Genomic DNA, 23,776 nt, shown 5'->3' with positions numbered 1-23,776 from the left:
ATATATATATATATATATATATATATATATATATATATATATATGCCTTCTATTTATTTTGACCTCCAGGGAGCTCTGGGCAAGCTTCTGACTTCCCAGAGTCTGGCTGTCCAGCAATGGTTCTCCCATTGAGGAGAAAGTTAAAGCAAAGGCTTTTAGTGATTCCGTTCAGCTTAAAAAGTCTTGACTTTTTCACCATTGTCCCTTGTCATGGCCCTACTCTGCTTTCTAGGATTTTTGTTAGAATCATGAATAGGGTTTTGCACAAGTGTTCAAAGTTACTATCTCATTGGTTTTCCCAACAATCCACACGCTAAGATCTCCCCCTTGCAGTGAATGATTGGTTCAAGTTAGTTTTTCTCAAGGCACAAAAGAGATTTCAAGGATCATCTGTTCATCCTACCCTGTGACCTGCTCCACGAGGCTGAAGACTTTACCTAGGCACAGAACACTACAAACAAACAGGCTCTGGCTTTTCTCCCTTGGGCCTTAGTCTGATACCTTAGACCTCTGCTTCTGGCTTAGTCAAGGGATCTTGGGCCAACTCATTGTTTACCCACTGGCAGGTGTTTTCTAAGCGCGACACTTGTATGGCCCGGGTACACTGCGCATGGAAGAGGAGTGGCACAAATGAAGCTGCTCACGGGGACATCTGGCAGCTCTGGAGCCTGAAAGTGACTGGCGTGTGCTGGAGGGACTGACGGGACAATGCCAGCCCATGGCAAGTCTCAAAGCTAACCCTAAGTTTTTCAGAGTAGGCGGATGAGTGAATCTGCAGGGGGAGGGGCTGGTAGGTGAATGGCCAAGCCAGACCAGGTTGGAACTAGGTGGTGGAAACATGGAGAATAAGTATTTCCACTGTAGGAGAAGTAGAGGAACACTTTCCTGAAGAGCTGGGACCTGGGTTTGCCAACTCTCTCCCTTGTGCCCTGCTGAAGGGAACTCAGTCAAACACATGGACACCCAGCTTCTACCACAGAGCCTGGCCATGTAAAAGGTGCTCAGGGCATGCTGGGTGAGTGGTTTTAACTAGGAGGAGGAGGGAGCTCTGATGTTGATTGTGGGCCATATTTTCCTCAAGAAAAATTAAACTTCAAATTTAAGAAAGAACAAAAGTAAAAATATAATAAAGGCTCAGCGGATCATCTGAACTATTGCAGCATCAATCCTGTTTCATGTTTATAAAGGTACAGCTCACTTAAAAATAGAATCTTTACATGTATCAAGACATTTGCCCAGCATCTAAGCAGGCTGCATGGATGTCAGACCGAGTACACCAACAGGAAAGTGAGTATTGATTTGATAACCCCGTCTGATCTTTGACAACCCCATGTGCTATGTCATTATAAAAACTGGACACAAAGGAAAAGTGGTGTACTGGCTGACCCAGGTCACGCTGACAACCAGTTCCTAACCATGCCTAGAAGCTTCTATGAGTCTCCCTAGGGCAGTCTGAAGCTGATCTCTGCTTAGTCTGGTAGCTCACCCCTGCAACTTGGCTCCTATACAAGTAACTCATTGATGGAAGTTGCCAGTAGTAACTACTGCATATGTGAGGGAGACATACTCCAAAAAGCTGTGAAACAATGGAAAGCTCTTAACAACTGATTTGAAATCAATATGGTGAGAGAAAGGACTGCCCAGAATAGAACTACCCCAAGAGGCCAAGGGGCAGAGCTACTTAGTGCTGTTTCATCAGCGCACTCATTTCCCACCCTGCCATGTGCACACATTTCAACCTTCCCTACAGACTCAGTGTCAGCCTCAGGCTGCTGGAGTTCATTAATAACAGAAACAACAGTGATAACTATGTTTATAGGTCGTTTATCTCTAAAATACTTTGTGTTTTTAATTGTACTCTTATCAATCCACATATTGATACAATTACTCCCTCTTTACAGGTGGGGAGGCTTAGGTATCCTAGGTTCACTCAGCAACCAAATTTCAAAGCCAGGATTGGATGGGGAACTGCAAATGGCTGGGGTGGGGGGTGTTGATGCACTGGGAGCAGTCATCAACACTTCAAATGTGGGAGCTGAGACATTAAATCAGAGAAAGGAAAGAGAGGTGTAGGCAGGACAGAAGAGAGAAGGGCTTAGAAAGCGGGGGCAGGTATAGGATGGGTTCACTTGAGGATCCCTGTGTTCCCCAGGCTCAAGGCCCAGGAAAACAATGGAAAGATAAGGCCTTCAAGGAGGGAACACCAGGCCTCAGCCAGGGTCACTTCCATTCCTCCTGCCAGGTTCCCTGGGTTTCCTGTGCTAGCATCCACCTTCACCACATCCCATTTCCTGTTTGCTTTGGTGCATCCAAGTGGCCTATGTCTCATCCCAAGAGCAAGAAAATAAACATCACCGTGGAGACAAACTCACTTGATTCCACTTACAGCAGCTAATGGCCCAAGATTTTCCAGCTTGAAGGCCCTTTTGCTTCTGTGAGCATTGCCCGGGAAGATTTGGCCATGGAAAAAAAGCATTAGGAGGCAGCAGGCAATAAACTGTGTCTGATCGGAAAGACTTGGACTAGTGCTTGATGGGTATGTTAGAGGCAATCCTTGCAGTAGAACAGCAATGCAGGTCACTTCATGCAACCACTGGCACTCTGGTTTGCAAACTGAATTCCCTCTCCCTTCCCTGCACATCTGCAGGGAGCAGGCGCAATAGCAGAAGGGGCTGGCTGGCTGGCTCCAGAAAGGACTTGTTGCTTGGACTTTCAAAGGAGAACAGGGATTATCCTTTTGTCCCCAGATGATCCCGAGTCTGGGCTTTAAAGGTCAGGAGGTAAATAGCAAGCAAACATGGTCATAGAGAGCAGAGGGCTTTCCAGGAAGTCATGCTGGGAAGCGGCATCTAACCCCTGCTTTTTTGTGCCTGTCTATGGGAGGAAGAGCTAGAGCATTATTTTATTTTATTTTTACAAAAGGCAAGCCTGAGGTTTCCATGTTGTAGAACCTTCCACTGTGCCAGGATCTGGACTAGGAGCTAAAAGGGTCACAACTCTCTGGCCTGGAGAGAGAAACAAACCTGGACACAGATAACTATGCCACATCAAGATGTCTGGAGCCTAGAAAAGGCTATAAATCATCAGTTTCTAGAGTTTGAGAACTACAGTAACATCAGAAGGTTCCAGCAGAGGGCAGAGGGTTCTGTGGCTTGGTGGTAGAATACTTACTTAGCATGCTCAAGATCCTGGATTGAATCTTTACCATTGGAAAAAAACTATCTAAGTGGACAGTTTTAACTATGAGCAAAGCAGACCAGCCTGACTAGGTAGGGGGAGTCTCAGTGATATAACCAAACTTGGCTATCATGTGGGGATAATGCTCTGTGTGTAAAAGACAGGAAAGACTTGTGAGGGTCTAAGTAACTGCAGCGTTATGGATCTAGAGTTGGTTCCGGCCTACCAGATACTCAGAGGTGGATGTAGAAACCCTGGAGCATGATTGCTGGTGATTGGGCTCCAGGATATCAAAGCCAAGACCTATTGCCTTTTTAGATGGGCTCAGTCCTGTCATGTAAGATACTGCAAAGCTTTGTATAATCAGTACTTCCAAACAAGAAACTAGCCAGGGCTTCAGAACTGCTTAGCACTCTTTTGTTTAGCAATGTGGTTCTAAAAATTTCAATAAGTCCCCTTTGTGATCTAGAAACTACTGTGCTGGGCTGCATTTCCAGAAAGGATCTGGGGAGGCCTGAGGGCCCTGGGCCTCAAGACTCCTGCACATCCAGGAACACAGTAGTTTCTGTTTCAGTAACATGATCAAGTGTAACCCAGCTAGGAGGAAATGGCTGTGTGACCTGTCCTAGCAATGAATGTATTATATAAGACCTCTATTCTTTTCTGAGGGAGCAAACTGCTCCTGGAACCAACAAGTGGGTTAGTCTTAGGAAAGAGGAGTAAATTTAGATCTCTGGGGAGGAAAAGAACTTAACGTGGAGCTGGAAATCCAGCAGTGAATGTGGAGGAGACCACGTATCCAAGGTCAGCTTCCATCTGACAGCAGTGGTAGCTGGCCTCTCTTTCCTGTTCCCCATTACCAATATCTGTTCTCTGCTGTGGGGTGAACATCCCCACCAACACGCATTTGAAATATAATCCCCATTGTGAAAGGTGGAAACTTGATCTAAGTGAGATGAACCTTTGGGAGGTAATTAAGATTAAATGAGGCCGTAAGGGTGGGGCCCTAATCCAATGGGACTGTGGCTTTTCTAAGAAGAGAAAAGGCCTAAACTAGAATTGTCTGTCTTGCCATATGATACCTTATGTTGCCCTGGGACTCTTCAGAAAGTGCCTCCAAACAAGGACCTTACCAGATGTGGCCAACTAATCCTGACCTTCCCAAACTTCAGCACCATAAGTCAAATAAACCTTTATTCTTGGTAAATTACTTGCTCTCTGGTATTCAGTTAGAACACAGGGGAGGCAGTAAGACATCTGCATCATCTCTTACGCTTCCCTGGGTGCTAATCGTAATTTCTTTTCATCTCTAGTAATGCATAGGAACATTTTCTTCAGAGATAAAACGTAAACACATAAAAGGCCACTGTGGTTCCCTTCCGTACATATTTGGTGCAGATGCTTTTCCCTGCCTCCTTAGTCATGCCTTTTATTGACTTCAATGCTAGGGCTACGAGTTGCAATTCTGTGGTGAGAATCAATTTCATAGGCGTCAATAAACTAAGAGGAGGATTAATTCAGACACTGAAACTGAGCATGGCAGCTATTTTGGGTCATGTCCACTTTTCATTCCTGAATGGACTGTGGCTCACCCATCCTTTCTCCATCTGGCACCTCAGCCTTCATTCTGAATTTTGTATATTGAATCTAGGCACGTGCCTATGGGGAAGCCCTAGGCTAATGGTCAGTTTTGTCCCCAGCCCATTGCACTGTTACTGTAAAAACAATGCAGAAGAGATTTGGAAACGTGTCATATAGAATCCTCATCCTTCTCACAGTCATATTCTTTTTGACCTTCCCTTTCAATCTGGGTCCATGTGTAGAGCGGCTATACCAGGACACTCTTTATGGTCTATTTACTCAGTTAATGTTAGATGTGTCTCCATGTGGCCTTTGAGTCTTCGAGAGCATCGTTTCCAGTGGCTGCAGAATGCCTGTCGAGTGGATAGACATGCATTATTTAATCATTTGCCTTCTGTGCATATTATTGCTGGAAGCCAGGTCATCTGACCTGATTTGGCTCATAATGCACATTTGTCAGTCCTGGTACAGGGAGGGAGCATTTATTCATAAAACATGTACTAACTGTCAGCCAAAAGCAAGGCATTGTACCAGTGAGAAGATGGGTTTGAGAGAGTAAGAAAGAAAATGTGATCTGTAGTACCCAGTTGCTTGAGAGTCTATGGCAGGAGGCAGGCCCCCTGGAGTCACCCACTGAGGGGACTGCTAGGACTACTGACTTCCAAAGAAGTTATTCCAGATCTATTTTAATGAAAATAGGCTCTTGAGTAATTGAGACTTGTCTTTTAGACATTAGACATTTATTTGTTACTGATGATAAAGCAATAAAGTTTGGAATTAATTTAATCAAAATGAATAAGCAGATTCTTGGGATTTTTCCTACAGTTACATCAATTATAGTAAAAATCAGTGCCTTTGTATGCTTCCTGCGAGGGACAGGAACTTGGAGCTGTCCTGACGGGAAAAACCTGGGCCTTTCCCCATATAAATTCTCAATTATCACACACAGAGGCTGGAGTGGGAAGACTGGAAACTACCGTTTGGTGTAAGAATACCCATTTTTTTTTCTGAGCTCTTGCAGCAAGACAGTCGCTGTAGCAGGCTCATTACTGAGAACTATGACTTTTGTGTTGAGTCTTTTATGGTAGGTACTATTTTCTCCATGTTTAAGGAGGAGGCTGTGAATTAGAAAAGTCCAGCCACGTGCTAGAGGTTTCTTAGCAACATCTCTTCTCTGAAACCAGATAGCTGTATAGGATTTCATGAATCCATTTTCCCCAAAGAGTGGTCTTATGAACATTTCGCCTTCCAAAATAAAATGCTTAACTGGATAACAATTTAGTCTAGGGAAGAGAAATTATATATAATAATTTTAGAAAGCACTCAAAGTAATTTGCATTCCAATGAGAGTATGTACTTTGAGTTGAAATTGATAAGAATATATGTTTAGAATTAGTAAAGTTTATTTTTGCTCTTTCAAAGAAACTAACTTGTAGTTATAAAAGCCTTTGAATTAACATGCCACATAAATTGGGCTAAACCCTCACTCATTTTATTGGTAGATTAAAAACCTTCGAGTATTTACTGACTTTGTGTTCTGCCCTGAAAAGTCAGGAGGCCAGACCAGAAGCCAGTGAATCTCAGCAGCAAGGCAGGATCTGGGTTTTGAACTGGCAGCTGGATGTGTATGGTCGGCAGAAGGAAACTCACATAGTCTCTCCAGTACTGCGGCAGCTTTTAAAACCCAACCTTGCTGCTTTTCTTGATTACTTCAATAACCTAGTTCATATAACCATGCAAGTCAGAGAGAGCCATAGGTTTCATTTTTGGATGGCATAGAGTGGGCGATGATTTATTCTGATTCATTCGTGGGAACCTTCTTTTCCACCTGACTGGGAATGCCTAAATGTTCTCATTGCCACCCACAGGGGCATCCCTGTCTCAAATTCAATCCCCTTTTCCTACCTTCAGGTTCTCAAAGAGACCTGTCTGCAGGCATGTCCACCATCCCTGCCCATCTACAGGAGTGGTCCAATCTACAGGCTGATGTATAACACACCCTAGAAGCTCTGTAATAAGTTTGGAGCTTGAGATGAATTCAGGAGTCCTTAGCATACAGAGAGGAGCTACATCTGGAGCACAGGCAGAAGGGTCAAGCAAGGGAACCTACACATTTAGAAAAGTAACGCGAGCTATTACTATGCAAGATGCAGGGGTGGAACACACACACTGAGGCATGAGAACAAAGGTAGGGGAATAAAGCATTCAGGGCAAAAAATACAGCATTCCAAACAGAGAGTGACCCAAGGACCTGGCCCTGCCCAGAGGGTTAGGTATATTAGCCTGCCCAGACTTCTATGTAATAGTCTTTAAAGTTGTTATTTTTTTTTGTTTTTGTTTTTGTTTTTTCCAAACAGGATTTCTCTGTAGCTTTGGAGCCTGTCCTGGGAACTGTCTCTTGTAGATCAGGCTGGCCTTGAACTCACAGAGATCTGTCCACCTCTGCCTCCCGAGTTCTCGGATTAAAGGCGTGCGCCACTACTGCCTGGCTTAAAAGTAATTTTTAAACATAGAATATTAGCATTAAAGAACACTGGAAGAAAAAGTGGAACGAATAAATATGTCTCAATTCTAATCTTCCAAACACACCAAATGTTAATTTTGGTATATTTTCTTCCAGTGGCTCTTTGGTGGTTTAGGATTTTTAAATGCAATCATAATTACACTGTATGTAAAATGTGCACTAAATTTAACAGTCATAAGTATCAATCTACAGCAGTCTCTTGAAACACGGCAACTATCATTCCAACCACATCAAACTCAGTATCACCTTTTAATTCACTCTTAATTATACCACTCCTTTCTATTTTCATGTATGTTTTGGTTACTTGATGTTAGGCTTGCGTAGTATGTAAATTTATACCCACGACTGTCGTTTGGCCAGTTTCTTGTATTTCTGGCGACAGATCTTTGCCTCACATATTTTGATGTTAAGGTACTGAGTGTACAAATGTTCAGAACAGCAATGCCTTCACAATTGCTTCTATGAATATGAAATTACCCTTTTATGCTGCTTGATGCTGCTTATTGCCTTAAATTGTGCTTTGTCTGATCCAGCTACTCCTGCCTTTCTTTTGTTTGCATTTACCTGCTATAGCTTTGCCTACCCCGCAGTGGTTTTGTTTCAGGTAAGTCTCTTGTATTAATTTAATCTAGGGACCTTTGTCTTCCACCAGGAGAGTGTTAAATGCTTATACTGATTGTTGTAACCAACAATCTGGGTGGCTTCCTGCCAGTGTGTTTTGTGTTTCCTGCATTTCCTTTCTTTTGTGACTTTTGAGCCGCAGCTGGTGACTTCTTCTTTGCTTTCCTGCAGCGGTGTGGAAGGGAGACATCTTGTTTCTCACTCCACTGGTTTGCCTTCTGTTGCCGCCAGTGAGTGCTTTAATTTGTCTGTGTTCAGTTTCTAAGCAGCTCAGCTTCTCTCAGTCGGCCCTACTCATCTCTACAGAAAGGTTCTAAAGGCTTGATGCTGATTTTTGTTTGCCAACTCCAGAATGGGAGTCCTGTGTGTCTGGAGCAGGAGAGAGCAAGCAAGCCACTTTCAGGTGATGCCCTCATTGCTTCTTGAGAGATGAGGGACACCAAACCCTTTCCAGAGGGCGTCCGCATCTGGCAATGGTGGGCACTGGCAAGGCAGAAAGTGCTCATTATCACCTGTGTGTGGGGGGCCTTTCCTTCAGGCTCTTCTGGCCCTAGAATGAGAAAAGTAGCCTGGGTAGATCTGGTCTCAGTTGGCAAAGACGAGCTCTGTCAGGCAGAGGCTCTCAGGGCAGAGGAACAGTGGAAGGGGATGTAGGGGACCTGATCTGGCTCTAGTTAGGTGGTGCAGGGCATATCAGTCTCAGCTGTGACATTTCCCGGGCACACAAATTATTTTAAAGGTCCTTTAAGTGACTTGTAAATGGAATTTCAGTGAGGGCTCTTCTGGTATCTCCATTTGCCTTTTGTCTTTGAAAGGTAGTACATGAGAACTCTCTACAGCACAATTAGAAGTCTTAAATTGTTTAAATTTCAACACTGGGTGGAAGGAAGGGAGAAGCAGGAGGAAAGGAGGGAGAACTGGGATTAGTTTATAAAAAATTAATTAATTAAAAAAATAAATTTCAACAAAGGAATCGTTTAATTTGTTCTAATGGTTGCTCTTCTGTATTTCCTGTCACAGAGGTGCTGATTTGGGGAGGCCACTGCTACACCCACATACAAGGAGGGCTGAGGGCTGCAAAAGGCAGGCGCTCTAGCGGAGTTGGAACAACCTGCTTCACATCCCGGAAGGTCTTTAGAGGAAGCACAAATGAGGCAGGCCTGTCTTCTAGGGACCCTGAGCAGCAGGACTCAGGACTGACTTGCCATCACTGATCTGTTTGACTGGGCTGAAGTTTCTCCAAGAATGTCCTCAGAGACGGGTAGTATGCCAGAGATCTGCGGGTGGTGAGAGGGAGGAGGCCAGCACACCAAGTGGTTAGTGCTGCGGTAGGCCTGGAGGCAAGTAGCACCCAGGAGAGCAGATGCACTTCAGTGGACTCCACAGGCTGGTGTCTCATACATACAGAGTTTCTCTGGTACCAGAATTCAGAGGTAACATCACTGGAGTCTGGACTAGCAGGAGTCAAGGAAGCCTTAGGGCTGGGACAAGACCAGGCTTGGTCCTGGGAGACAAAAGTCACAACTAGAACCTTCATGATGCTCTAGCCTACAAGATGAGGATGACCATTGCCAAACCTTCAGAGTACCAGACAAGGAGACTGAGGTCCAGAGATGTAGGTGATATATTCAGGGTCACTCAACAAACCCACTCAAATGTCTTACTTCATCTCAAAGTATTTCAGTGTGTTGACTTTTCCTCTTCTATGTGCTGGTGTGTACTCTCTAACTCAGGTTTTAACATCTAGATCCAACACATGAGTGTGTGTATATGTGTTTCCCCCAGAGAATTAGCCATTCCTCTATGCTGTCTGTCCAGGCCTCATCTTGCTACACTTTAATTATCTGTCTCTTTAAGTCCCTGCAGGACCAAGTGCCTAAGAGCAGGCATGTTGGGCTGTACTCTATACAATTTTATTTTTTTTAAAGTTGATGAATTTACAACCCTCCACTCATGCATAGATTACCATGGTTTGGTCCTATTAAATATGTAGTCTCTTTACAATGGAAATGCTAATTGCCTTGATTTTATTGTTACAAATTGCATGCATGTATCAAATTATTATACTGTACCTCATAAATATGTATAAACACTATGTCAATTAAAATGAATGAATAAATAAAATACTTTAAAAATGAATTATTTTGAAATGATTTTCTTTTAAAAAGATTTATTTATTTTTTAAGAGTGTAAGTGTTTTGCCTGAATGTTTGTCTGTGAAGCCTGGTGCCCGTAGAGGCCAGCAAAGGGCATTGGGTGCTCTGGAACTAGAGTCATGGATGCTTTGAGTTACTGAAAGCATCTGGGTCCTCTGGAAGTGAATTATCATGCAGGTTCTGAGAATCAACCTGGGTCCTCTGGAAGAGCAGCCAGGGCTCTTAACTGCTGATCCATCTCTCCAGCCACAAACGTTGTGTTCTTTAAGGTTAAAGTTCAGAACTGTAAAACTATGGCCACTCAGATTCCATTGCTTTGTGTTGCCCCTTGTTGAGAACACTTCTTAATAGCGTATGTGTCTCTCCTAGAACTCAGGAGGCAGAGGCAGGCAGACCTTTTTGAGTTCAGTGCTGGCTTGTTCTATATAACAAGTTCCAGCCAAGGCTACTCAGTGAGATCATGTCTCAATAAATAAATAAATAAATAAATAAATAAATAAAAGAATTGACTCACTTAAGCCAGAGACTGTCTCATTTATTCCTATTTCTTCTGTGTCTGGCATAGGGGTTATTAACAAATAGGAGCCAAGTGAGTAAGCTGTGAACATTGCTGAGCATTTACAGTGTGCCAGTCTGTCTGTCTGATCATAGAAACCTAAGAACTGGCATATCAGAGCTGTCGTTTATGAATGACAGGTTAAAAAGGCACTGCTGTCGCAGCCATGAAGTAACCATAAACCACTTCCCAAGGCCCAGCCATTGCAAATGTCCCTGCCTTTACTATTCAGATGATTTCCCAATCTGATTTTCTTCATCAGAAGTCGTCATTCAACCCTATGGCATTCAGCATATGTGGGTAGACACTGTTGCTGGATTCAATGCCCTGACGAGCATTCTGTTAGTGAGACATTTGTAAATGCTAGGGGGCCTACCAGTGGACAACTTGGCAAAATCTTTGTGGCCTTGCCCACCCTGTGTCTAGCCCTCCAGTACCGTACAGGGTGTTTGGAAGCCTAGCACAACTTTTCAAAGAAAATCCAGTGAGACATCATCTCTTTCATTGTCTATCATCTTGCACATCAAACTCCTCTTTTACTCATCAAGGAATTCTCTCATAGCTGTAAAAGCTACTCCCCCACTCTACCCCTTGTATTCTCTACAGAGCTGCAGGTGCCTCTTGGAAGTGCCGCATTCCTACCCTTTTCCTTTCCTGCCTTTGCTTTCCATTGTTATTAGAAGCGTAGCCATGGAGAGAAATCTGGTGCAGATTGTGACTGCAGTCATTTCTGATGTTTCTTCTACAGCCTAAAGAGGATAGGATTTGGTTTCCAACCTGGCTGCCTATAGAAAAATAGCAGAATAAATTTAAGGTGGCGAGTCCTGAAAAAGCTCCTTTTGTGAAAAAGCTCTCTGCATGGGAGGGGTTGCCGATGAGGGGTGCTACCTTCAGAAGGGGCAGTGAGATTTTCAGTGACCTTGACTTAGATCCTCACAGCAACTACTGTAAGAGACAACCATTTGGAGGCATCATTGGGGAATCATGAACCAAAGGCCCCAGCCCAGGGTAAACATTCTGCCTCCTCCCTCACAGAGAAGGCCTTTCCTAAGCCCTGTGTTTGGGGCTGGGTACCACAGCTGTTCAAGGCATCTGTGCATTTTGGCTGCCTCTGCTGCCTGCCACTTGCAGCGGACCACCTATCCTGCCCGGCGCTTTTGTGAAGGCCAAAGAGAGAAGAGGCAGTATAAGCTGGATATGGTGGGATGTGCCTAGAATCCTAGCATTTAAGAAGTGGGATGAAGAGTTCAAGGCCAGACTTGGTTATGTAACGAGTCAGCTGAAACTACTTGAGACCCTATCTCAAAAGAAGAAAGGGGGAGGGAAAAAAAAAGGAAAGAAAGAAGCCACGTGAATTCTTTGGAAACTGAAGAGTGCTCGTAGGCACGTTGGATGGTGGTTGTTATCTGCCCACACCTTCCACAAGTGTGGAAGCCTTGGATAGCCTTGATTCATGCGCTCAGTGCTGCCACAAAGTGAGCACTAGTGGGATGCTCCACGCCGGTGCTTTTGTATCTTACGATCCTTTGCTAAGAATGTGTTTGGTTCTGGTTGTAGCTACTTTTCTTGTTGCTGTGACAAAACACCCAACAAGCAGCAACTTTAGAAAAGGGTCTGTAAAGTGGTTTAGTGGGTAAGGACTCCTGACTATGCAATTTCAGTTTCCAGGGCCCAAAGTAAAAGATCAGTCTCATAAGTTGTCCTTTGACTTTCATTTGTCAGATATAACATGGGCTACACACACACACACACACACACACACTCACTCACACACATACACACACTCAATTAAATTTTAAATATACCTAAAAGCATATGTTTTCTATTAGAAAGAACTAAAGAAGGGTATATTTGGCTCACAGTTGAAAGTAGGGTCTATTATAGTAGGAAGCCTTGGCCACAGGAGCTGGAGGTAGTTGGTCACATTGTGTCTAGCCACAATTAAGAAGCAGAGAGAAATAAATACCAGCTCACTTCTCCTTTCTATTCAGTTCAGGACTCTAGCCCATGAATGGCACTGCCTGTATGTAGTCAGGAGGGGTCTTCCCCCCCTTTTTTTTTTAAAGCTAATCTAGTTAATCAGTCCCTTGAAGGTATGTCCAGAGTCTTGTCTCCCAGGAGTTTCTAGTTTCTGTCAAGTTGACAACCAATATTGTCAATATCACCACACTTCTCTAACACTTGTTATGCAAACGTTCTAAGCATCTCAAACATCTATTTCCTATAGAAATTCCTATCCAGTACCCTGGAGCACATGGGTGGCATTCCTACCGTTGTCCATTTGATCACAGATTTTCTGCCCTTGCTTCCTATTGCACTAACCCCCGATGACCAAACAGAAGACCTCTTTATAAACTAACCAGGAAGCATCTTCCCACCTTCAAACAGTTCTTGAGTTCCTGCTGATGTTTATTTAGAGAGGCCACGGTCACTATGATAAGGAGTAGGCTCTGCAGTCTGATGGTTTGGGTGGGGTCCTGGTTGTACCTCTGCCTGACTGCATGACCTTGGGGAAGTTAAAGTCTCTGAACATTGCTTCCCTCAGCTTAAAATACAGACATAATGGGTGTCACTTACACAATGCCTGAGTCACTGTAAGCACTTGATAAAGGAGGGATAGCATTATCCTAAAGCATTTTTTGTATGCTGCCATGTAATTGCTGTGGTAGAAGGGAAACTTTGTTTTATTGTACTAGATGAGGGAAATGAGGCTTAGAAAGGTTAAAACTCAGGCTGGTATAATAGCTTAGTTGGTAAAGTGCTTGGCTTGCAAGTTTGAGGACCTGAATTATATCTCCTTGGACCCAAATTTTAAAAGGCGGGCATGGGCTGGAGAGGCAGAGACAGGTAGATCTGTAAATATCATGGACCAGTCAGCCTAACCTACTAGACAAGTACCAGACCAATGAGAGAAGCTATCTCAAAAGCCAAGATGGATAGCATCTGAAGAAAGTAGCTAAGGTCATTCTTTGACCTCTACACACATGTATACACACACACACACACACACACACACACACACTTAAAATACATTTGCATGAGGTCACAATTTGGTGGTAAAAATTGGATTCAAGATAAAGTCTGTCTTCGTGGAAACAACAGGTGTCTCAGTGCTCTAGCCAACCTGCTCTAATGCCCCTCTGTGCTTACTTGGTCCACTCTATGTGGGTCCTTTTCCTTCCCATGGGGAAAACGTGCAGTTTAAGACCTGGCTATCCCCTAAACTTAGCATCAGCACTTGATTCCTGTAAGTCAGGGGCCTTCCAACAGAACCAGGTAAGAGCTTGTCCCCAGGCTCTTCTACCTTAATCTACCAATCACATGTTGACCTATGAAATCTGACATTCATACACTTCCTATGAGACCATCTGAATACTTTCTCTATAGTCCAATACTCTCTGTTAATATAATTTTTCAGAGCTTCACATATATTCTTTCCTTTCCCCCCCTCCCTTCTTCACCCCCTTTATTGCCCCCCCGCCCCGGCTTTAATTTTTTTTATATAGTTTTATACTATAGTCTAGGCTGGTCTGGAACTCATAGCTGTCTTCATGAATCAACTTCCAAAGCTAGGCAGTGGTGACGCATGCCTTTAATCCCGACACTCGGGAGGCAGAGGCAGGAGAATCTCTATGAGTTCGAGGCCAGCCTGGTCTACAGAGCTAGTTCCAGGATAGCTAGGGCTGTTACACAGAGAAACCCTGTATCAAAACAAAACAAAAAAAACTAAACAATAAAACAAAAAGGTGGAGATGTACCGGGCAGTGGTGGCACATACCTTTAATCCTAGCACTTAGGAGGCAGAGGCAGGTGGATCTCGTGTGTTTGAGGCCAGTCTGGTCTATAGTGTGAGCACCTGGTTTTTTATTTATATTTTCTAATTTCCTCCCCAGCACAACCAGTAAGAAAGCTGCAACTATCTCCATTTTACAAAAGAGAAATTGAGACTCTTGGTAAGACCAAGAGAGTGGGAGAACAGCCTTGATCTTGGGTATGTTTGATTCCTGTCCAGAAATTTCCTCCCAGAGCACAAGGCTCTTATTCTCTTGAGGAACCTTAGTGACCAAGAGACTTAGCGCTCTTAAACCATCTGGTACAGGCATCCTCTAAGCATCCTCTTCCTCAACTCATTAACAGAAGCTATGTGCATAATGTGGTTAGCCAATCTGCTTATTTATTGTATGTTTATGGAAATGACTTGAAATTTTTCCTCGGCATCATCAGCCATCAGAAAACAGGGGGCCAAATCCCAGAAACTTATGAGTTATACATAACAAATGTTTTCAATCTTGTTTTAATGATGAATAAATCTTTGTTTGATCTATCTGAAAATTGCCTGCTTGCTTTTCTTATGGTCTTTAATATTCTATATGTTCCCATTATTAACAACAGTTAACATTCAATAAATGTTAACTGCAGAGCAGTGACTGTTCTAAGTAATTTGACTCCTAATCAAGGAGGCAGGCAGTTATTTCCCCATTTTATAGATGAGGATATAGAAGTCTAAGGGCACACAGCCTAAATGACAGAGCCAGGATTCCATCTCAGGCCAAAGTTACAAAAATTATTTTGCTAAATATCCATTTATAAAGAAAATTCCCCCCAAGGGAGCATGTTAGTATAGTGCTAATCCAGTACAAATCCAGTACAGCTACAAATGTAAGTAATACATAATTATATTCATATCTACACACACAGATATAGATAGATATAATTTTTTGTTGTTGTTTTCTGAGACAGGATTTCTCTGTGTTGTTTTGGAGCCTGTCCTGGCCCTTGCTCTGTAGACCAGTCTGGCCTCAAACCCACAGAGATCCTCCTGTCTCTGCCTCCTGAGTGTTGGGATTTAGGGTGTGCCACCACGGCCTGGTAGATATAAATTTTTGTAGAGCTGAGACTGAACTCAGACTAAAGTATATACTCCAACACTCACACATACTGTTAAAATTTTTAAAAATTTAGATTTGTTTATTCATAGTTTATGTGTATTAATATTTTGCCTGTATGCACGTATGTACATCACATGCTGATACCCTGAAACTAGGGTTACAGATGAACATTGAACCACCATGTGTGTTCTGGGAATCAAATTTGTGTCCTTATAAGAGCAACAAGTGCTCTTAACTTCCAAGCTGTCTCTCTAGCCCTAACATAAATTTACTAAAAGTTATATTTGAAGAAGTAAAAAGAAGCTGAGTAGAATTAATTTTAATAGTATCTTTTATTTAATTCAATATATCCAAAATATTATTTCAACCCAGCTGCACTGCAAGTATTCAGTAGCCAGGTAGGGGCCACCATTGAATGACACAGGTAAAAGCAGACTTTGTAAATTTTTTGTGTTTTATCCTTTATTTTTTCCTATTTCAACTTTAAAGTTGGGTTTTGGGTTAGAATTGGATGAAACAAAGCTATGTTGATGGAAATGCGCCCTTTGGTAACTTGATGAACAGAGCAGCAGTGTAGAGCTGTGGAAAAACAAGCATTAGGCGTCATGAGATGTCTGTTTGAAGACCCATCTTTGCCACCAGCCAGGGATGTGGTCAGAGAATCCTTCAAATTCCATTAGCTTCTGTCTTCATGATAAAAAGACATAATAGTCTATGATACTTAAACTTATTTCCATCTTTAAAAACTCCTGCTTGCAGCAACACTCTTTTGAGGCTTTCAGTATACCCTCTCAATGTTTCTTTATGTCAAGACTTGTGCGAAGGTGGGGGTTGTTTTCCGCAAGCCCAGATGTGTACCTGGTACATTGCAGGCAGTAGAAATATTTGTTGAATGACTATAAACCCAGTCTTCCTTTGAGGGAGTTTTGAGTTATTGCCAGAATAATTATAACAGCCTTAGGAATAAATTATATATTTTATTTCCTTTATTATGGTGGATGAAAATCTTCACAGGATATGTTCTGGAGGAGATACTTGGGATTCAAAACTATTTCCTGATCCCGTTAGCAAGGAGGGTGGTGCTCAGCCATGGGCACGGCTGTCTGGAGACCTCCACAAATGGCCTCTTATTACATGCTGTTCTGATGCTGCAGAGAACTAAGACTCTAAATAAGACAACGACCAAATCTGTCTGTGGGCCTATGAATCAGAGCAGACCCAGATGGAAAGCCAGATCCTTGGCCTCCAAATGCCCTCAGGAACCACATCTTGTGGCAGAGCTCTGTAAAGCCCCCGCATGCAGAGAAAAGGAAGCAGATATGGGATGGAGACCTAGCTTAATGAAAAGCATCTTATTAAGAGAATAGGCCTGCTATTTCTGTGCGATATGCAAACCAAAGCCCAGGGAGAAGAGAAAAAGGACAAAGCTATTACTCTCCCCCACTTTAGACATCTAAGGCTACAGCTACCACACGGAGAGATTCTGACCACAAGACCCTATGGTGTAAAAGGGTTGGGACAGTTGAAACTGCTACCCTGGGAAAACCAGCGCATGTGACTGAGTTCACCAAGCTCTAAGCCGCCCACCTCCAGGAGTCTTGCAGCCACATCTGAAGGTAAAGCATTAGCTGTGATGGTGTGAGTCTGGACAGGAACATGATGTGTCCCTAAGACTGGCTGACGTCCACAACAATGAAAAGTTTTATCTAGGTGTTAAGAACTTTGATGTGAAAGTCTGAGAATGGGAATAGATGAAAGGAGTCTCCTAATAATATCCCTGTTTTGTCAGCTCTGAATGTACTTGGTATTTAATTTTTTTTTTAAAAAAGCAGAGGCTTTTTTCTTCTTCTTTTCTTAAAAAAAAATCCACTTTATTGCTAACCAGACTTAAATTCCTGTGAAAAATTTCCACTCTAGGAAAAACCCCTATGTTTTTACACTGCATTCTTTGGTAACCAGGTTCAAGCAACAAACCTTACCAGAATAAGACACTAAAAAGTATATTTGCTGAACTTAAAAGGCTTCTGTGACTTGTGTTTGAATTCTACTTTTCCCCTAACTTCACTCCTCTAGAATTAGATATGCCATTACATAGGACAGTCCAATACTTCAGTTTTTGCTTCAGCAGTAGAAAAGAAAATGTGGTGAAGATGTTTGATGTTATTAAAGGAGTTTAATAGATCCCGATGGAACCTAAACTCCCTCTGTGTGGTCTCCGGAAGGCCCCTTTCCTCTTAAAGCTCACCTTGTTTGCTCACCTTGAAAGTGGGAATAACACTATCTCCTAGGACTGTCAGGATTAAATGCATTCTTGCATGCAAACAGCCTGATTTAGAAAATGTTTCCTTTTATAATGAGCCTGTAAGTCTTTAAATAGGGATTGCCGATGGGCTTATTCCAAATGATGCGGTGAGAACCTCTACATCTCTGTTTTCTTCCACTCTCTTCTGTAATCAGCTGTAAGGAAATCCTCACAGAGGTGGTGGCCCTCAGCTCTGCTCTGTTCCCTACTCCTTGAAGCTGGCAGGCAGAGGCCGGTATTCCAGAACCTTGGATAGATCCACGCCTTGGCTCAGCCCCTCCACCACCAAGGAGCTGCTAGTTGAAGGAGCTACAGCAACCTGGGGCGATTTTTGCAGCGGAAGAGATACTCCCAATATGAATGCTGTTTCTTGCATACACAGCCACAGTGTCATTCATTATCATATACTTCAATATGGCCAGCCTGCCCTCCTGGATATTTTTAAGGAGTCTCTTCTCAGAAAGCCCTAACTCCACCCATAAGAAATTTCAAATTTAGAGTCCTTTTCTCTTCTTTTTTTTTCCTATGAGTCCCCAAAGAACAAAACCACCACTCACATCTTCCTGTGTCTGCTGGTATTTAATTTGTTGGATTCAGTACAAGGATTAAACTTTTTTGTTGTTGTTACTTTGTTTTGTTTTGTTTTGTTTTTGAGACAGGTGTAGCCATGGCTGTCCTGGAAGTATGTAGACCAGGCTTTGAACTCAGAAATCTACCTGCCTCTGCCTCCTTAGTGCTGAGATTAAAGGCCTGTGCCACCACCACCAGACTGGATTAAACATTCTTGATTAACCTCAAATAAAAGCAACAATGCATGAGCATGAGGAAATGCTTCACAGGACAAAGATTCAGGTATGAATGAAAAAAAACAAAGTAATTTTATGGCCTTTGGTGATGTTAAGCTCTCTTCTCTAATCGGGATATTCAGGTGGTTCAGCTTATGAGGTGATTTAGCTTTTCACTTGCCAATGCAGAGCACAACACACTATATGCAGGCACCTTCTGAACAGGCGAGGAAGAAATGAAGTCCTATTTTTACTTTATGATACTGAGTCACGTAGTTCAATGCAAATCACATGGATGCCAGAGTAAGAACAATGCCAGGTATTTAAATACCTTCCTTTGAGGAGCTCTAACAATCTTGTGACAGTGTGAAAGCTTTTCAGAGCAGCTCCAGAAGAGACACATGTCACCAGGCGGGCATTTAGGACTCAGGATGTCTCATCCACCTCCCCCACTCTAGTTCGTAGGAAAAGCCAGTGCTCAAGGGCCTTTTGAATTTAGTAATAGCCTCCAGAAGTCTGAAGTTTCTAAGCCACAATGTCAATGAGGAAAATAAATAAGGCTTGGTTTTGAAAATGTGTTACCGACTGAGAAAAAGATAAAAAGTGGAATATGAGAGGATGGGAGGAGTAAAGAAAGGTAGGGGAGAGGCCAGAAAGGTACCTGAATTTCTTTGACCTTGATAACTGTTTTCTATTTCTCAACTGTACAGACATGAAAGCCTTCAGACCCTCTTTTCCATGTGGTTGAAGATAGCAGCAGTTTTATTGCTTGGTGGCATTTGAAAGAACATAGACAAGAACAGCATCTTGGGAAGAAGGCACTTCAGTGAAAGGATGCTTACTTAATAGGTATCCAGGTCCTGGGCTTCATCATCAACTCTATGAAACAACCAAACCAAAACAAGAACTTCTACTCCAAAGGTAAACAGGAAATTAGTCCCAGCAGAAGCATGTGGTTTTACCTAACAATGCCCACACTAACACAAGCCTCTCTACACTACAGGGGATTAGTAGTGGTTGTCAAATTGTGCCTTGGTTTGACTTCCTTCCAGCAGAGGTCACTGTGGATGCTGGCAGTGGACACTTAAGGGAAAAAGACCAGGTAGGCTGGGCTGGCTGGTGGCTTCTCTGCCTGGTTCTTCCACAGTCCATAATCTATCCCCTTGATTTATGTGAAGGAGATTATCTTGAAGCTGCATAAAAACCTTTGACATAAAAGTGATGGTGGCAGAGAAACTGGGGTCAATTGCTGGGACTCATCAGTCTGAGAGGGTGTGTCTATCTTCTAGGAGTGGTAAGACAGAGTCTCATTATCTAGCCTAGGCTGACCCCTACCTCATGGAAATCTTCCTGCCTCTGTCTCTCGGGTGTTGGGATTACAGGCATGTGACTGTCACATGTGTTTGTACCTGGTATTTTTAAAACCCCATCTGTGGTTACTAGTAACCCTAACTCTATAGCCTTTCCGACTCTGCTGACAGGCCTCCCAAACCTTACTCAGCAGCCAGTGGTAGGGCAAACCCTGGTCATTAGGGTAGCCCACTACAGCATGATAAGGCACTCCAGGGGATGAGGACTGATGACGATGTCAGGGTCAGATTTGGGGTCCTCAGGGGCTGAAGGGGCCACACCTTGCAAAGTTTCACTGACTAGAACGTATCCAGTCCTTTAGCATAGACCCTAGGCAATTTAAAACTGCTTCCACCTTTGCACGCATTTGGACCTTGGGTCAGCAATGTGGTTTGAGAGTTGAAAGGGTGACTCTCTTGCTTCCCTCTACCTCCAAGCTTAGTTCCTCTTCCTCCTTCTCTCCACCCCTCCCCCCTGCCATATGTATAGGCTCACCACAGCACGACACACAAGTGAACACTGGAGCACGGACGGACAGGACACAGTCACACACATTTTTCACTCACACTCTGATCCACACTATTACCAAAAAACACACCCAGACACAGAACCAAATTTGACTACTATAGCTAATGGGGCATGAGGTTGAGTGGGTCCAGTCAGTATGCCTGTCTCACACATGTCCCCTAAACCCCTATCCTTCCTGTAAGGTAGAGTCCCTGGTCATCCCAATCCTGTGGTCACAAGTCCTGACTCTGGTAACCATCGCGCACACCGCATTCTTGGGGCAGGACCAACAGTGGGGTTCGGGCGTACAGATGGGGGGGGGCGACTAGAGTTGAGTACGGTACAGGACCCAGCACAGCACAACCACCTCCTCCCTCGGGATTTTCCATCCCGGCTCGCGCGGGCCCGCGAGGAGCGAGCGCGCTTTGTCTCTCTCTCTCTCCGCTCCTGGCACGTTTCCGTGGAAGCTACCCGTGCCGCGCCCGAAGCCCCCCTTCCTCAGCCGCGCCCCTCACGCAGGCCAGCCAGGCACGCCTGTCAGTGCCGCGATCGCCGCTTTGTCCTCCGGCAAATGCCTGGGCAGAGCGCGAAAGCCCCGCACCTGAGAGCAGCTGCTGCACGCCGGGTACCAGATCCCCGCGGCCAGAACTGGGGCGCGCTCGGCAAGCAGCGGATCATCTCCAGGATGCTCCTGGAGAACGCGGACGATGTCGCCTGGAGCTGCCGTATGCTGGCGAGGGAGACCACCGGGTCCTGCCCCTCAGGTGCCCATCCAGATCTGACTCCTCTCCTCAGGGCTAGAGCTCTAATCCCTGGGGCGTGGCGGGGCAGGGAGGATGATCTCCACTCTACTGCCTGGGACCTGGCTCTAGTGAAGAGGGCCTGGGAGATAAGACCTGGGAAGGGAGGGGTCCCTTAGACTCTCACTTCCACCCACCTCCCACACCCAGGCTATTTAGACCTTATGCGCGGCTTCATCACAGAGGACCGGGAGCATCCATCAGTGCTTTCCTTCATGGGAGCAGGGTTGGGAGGGGTCCTCCATCCCTTCACTTTCTCCATTTCTCAAAAACAAATGCCCCGCAAAGAATCCAACTGGGTGCAAGAGGAGTCTAGGTTTATCCATTTCCTAGGATGCAAGGGGAAGGGTCTCCCTAATAACTAGAAACCTAGGAGAGTCTGAGAGGAGGGGAGGAGTCTCATCCATCACATCCCAATTTCCTTTTGCAACCTCAAACCTCTGGGATGTTATAGGGAAGGATTCCCCTGTCTCCAAACCTCTCATCCCAGAACACTCTCCATCCTCAATAACCCAAGCAGCTTCGACTTTAGGGAAAGGGAGACTCCAAGCCTTTTTCATGCTCCCCCAGGAGAGACGGGCGAGGGTCTTCCAGCCCTCGTCCCTCGCATTAAAGGAACCCTTTTACTACACGACAAAACCCAGCCTCGGCTGCTCCGACCTCAGGCACTGGGCCACGGAGAGGCCCGCAGTCAGTTCTCCAGTTCCACGGACAGATGGTGTGGAGAGCGGCGAGGACACGTCCCGTCAACTCCCCAGAACCCCCTCTCCTCAATAAAACAAAGCGAATCCTGCAGCACCCACCTTAGGCGGCGCTCAGGAGGGCGCTCAGCGCGGGGAAGCGCGCGCGGCGCCTCCCAGCTCCCCAGGACCCGGGCTTCCCAGCGGCGGCTCTCGCGGCGGTGACGGCTGCAGCGGCCACGGCTCTGGCATCCGGAGCCTCCCTCGGACTCAGCACCTGGAGCGGGGAACAGCTCCGCGCCTCATTCCGCCGACCCCGCCTCCCACTCGCCGCCGTAGCCAATGGCGATGCAGGCTCCGCCCAGGAGGCTGCCCATTGGGAGGTTCCGGCCCCTCCGTGGGGACCTTGTCCCCAGAGACCGCCCGAGTGTTTGCTCCGCCTGCTGGAACGTGTAGTCTCTTAGGGCCTTGAAGTGGGCTTGTGCCGCGGGCTGGTAAGCAGAGATGGACTGCATTTCCCAGAGTGCATTGAGAAGCCCTAGGCGAGGAGGAGGGTGGGAAGACTGTTTCCATAGCAAAGTCGGCCCCTTGGGCATGGATGGAGAAGTGGGGCAGGCCCCGGGACCCTCGTAGGAATACACGTGACCTGGGATAGCCTCTTAAGTGGCGGGTTCGACTCTCTTTTTTTCTCGGTTCCTATCAGCGGACCCTGGGCCTCAGTTTCCCTGTCTAGGAAGAAGGGTAACGAGACGGCCTCGCTCCCACACTCGGTGGAGCCAAACGAGAGCGAGCCGTTTTGGTTCTTGCTCACCAGAGATGAAGAAGGATACAGAAGGAGACCTTCACAGTGCATTCTGAACTTTATTTTTTGCCTTAATCCTGACAGCGAAGGGCTTTACTTCCTGGTCACATTCCTTGCGCCACTAAGATCTTATCCCCACATTCTTGCCAACCGGATGCTGCAGCATCTCCTACAGTGCTTTCTGATAGAGTGAGCTACTTTTGCTTAAAACCCTTCACAGGCCTCCTGGGGACCCTGGGATCGAATCCACATTGCTCAGCAAAGCTGGAAAGTCCCTTGAGACTTGCACTCCACCCTCTTTTGCATCGCTTTTAACTTTGGAAACTGGCAAGCCTTGAGCACCCGTTTTCTCTGACTCCTATGGTTGCCTCCATCTTGCATTCCTCTAACTCAACACCCTTAAGGCCCCAGCTTAGACGTTACCTTGATGTGTGAAGAGTTTCTTGATGTTCTGCCCAGTGTTGCACATCTCTTTCTGAGTTTGTCAGCCTCTACTTCCTCTATTTTATTTGCATGTTCACACACCCATCTTCCTCATGAAATTGTAAATTAACAGAGGCAAGATCCGTATTATTCATATTTACAGTTCCATTTCTACAATATCTAACATATAGTAGGCATTCAACAAATATTGAGATTTACCCATATTTACTGACAATGGACAGCAGTTTAACTGACTTTGGCATACACCTCCAAAATCTTTATTTCCTAAGGTTAGGTGTTTCTCATTGCTAGAGATGTTCACAAGAAGGATGCCACCGGTTGAAAAAAATGTTTAAATGCCATTCATACTATTATGATTAGTTGGAATTTTGCCTGAATGTCCTGAGGGTCCTTCTACATATATATACATTGACAAGAATAGCAAGCATGTATATATATGCTTGCTATTCTTGTCAATTCCCCACTAAATGTCATCAGTCTTCATGTTCCTCTATTTGTGGCTGTTGGCCCTACTTTCTGTGTCTAAATGCAAACCGCCCACTCCCTGTCTGGGAAGATCTCTCACCTGTCACTCATGAAATAAGATGCTGGCTGTCCTCTAA

At 44.7% G+C, this 23,776-nt stretch overlaps 1 protein-coding gene across 2 annotated transcripts in view; it reads right to left on the bottom strand.

Annotated features, from left to right (window-relative positions):
* Window positions 1-22,252, bottom strand: part of Smpd3 (sphingomyelin phosphodiesterase 3) — an 83,256-nt gene extending 61,004 nt beyond the window's left edge. The window contains exon 1 of one of the 2 annotated variants that reach the window (XM_075977117.1): window positions 22,052-22,252. The gene's annotated coding sequence lies outside the window, so the exon portion shown is untranslated. The remainder of the gene's footprint in view (window positions 1-22,051) is intronic. The other variant, XM_075977118.1, reaches the window with a different exon arrangement.
* Between the last annotated feature and the right edge of the window lie 1,524 nt (window positions 22,253-23,776).

This window comes from Microtus pennsylvanicus, chromosome 6, assembly GCF_037038515.1.
Source record: "Microtus pennsylvanicus isolate mMicPen1 chromosome 6, mMicPen1.hap1, whole genome shotgun sequence".
NCBI lineage: Eukaryota > Metazoa > Chordata > Mammalia > Rodentia > Cricetidae > Microtus > Microtus pennsylvanicus.
This window is presented reverse-complemented; position numbering and strand designations above follow the sequence as displayed.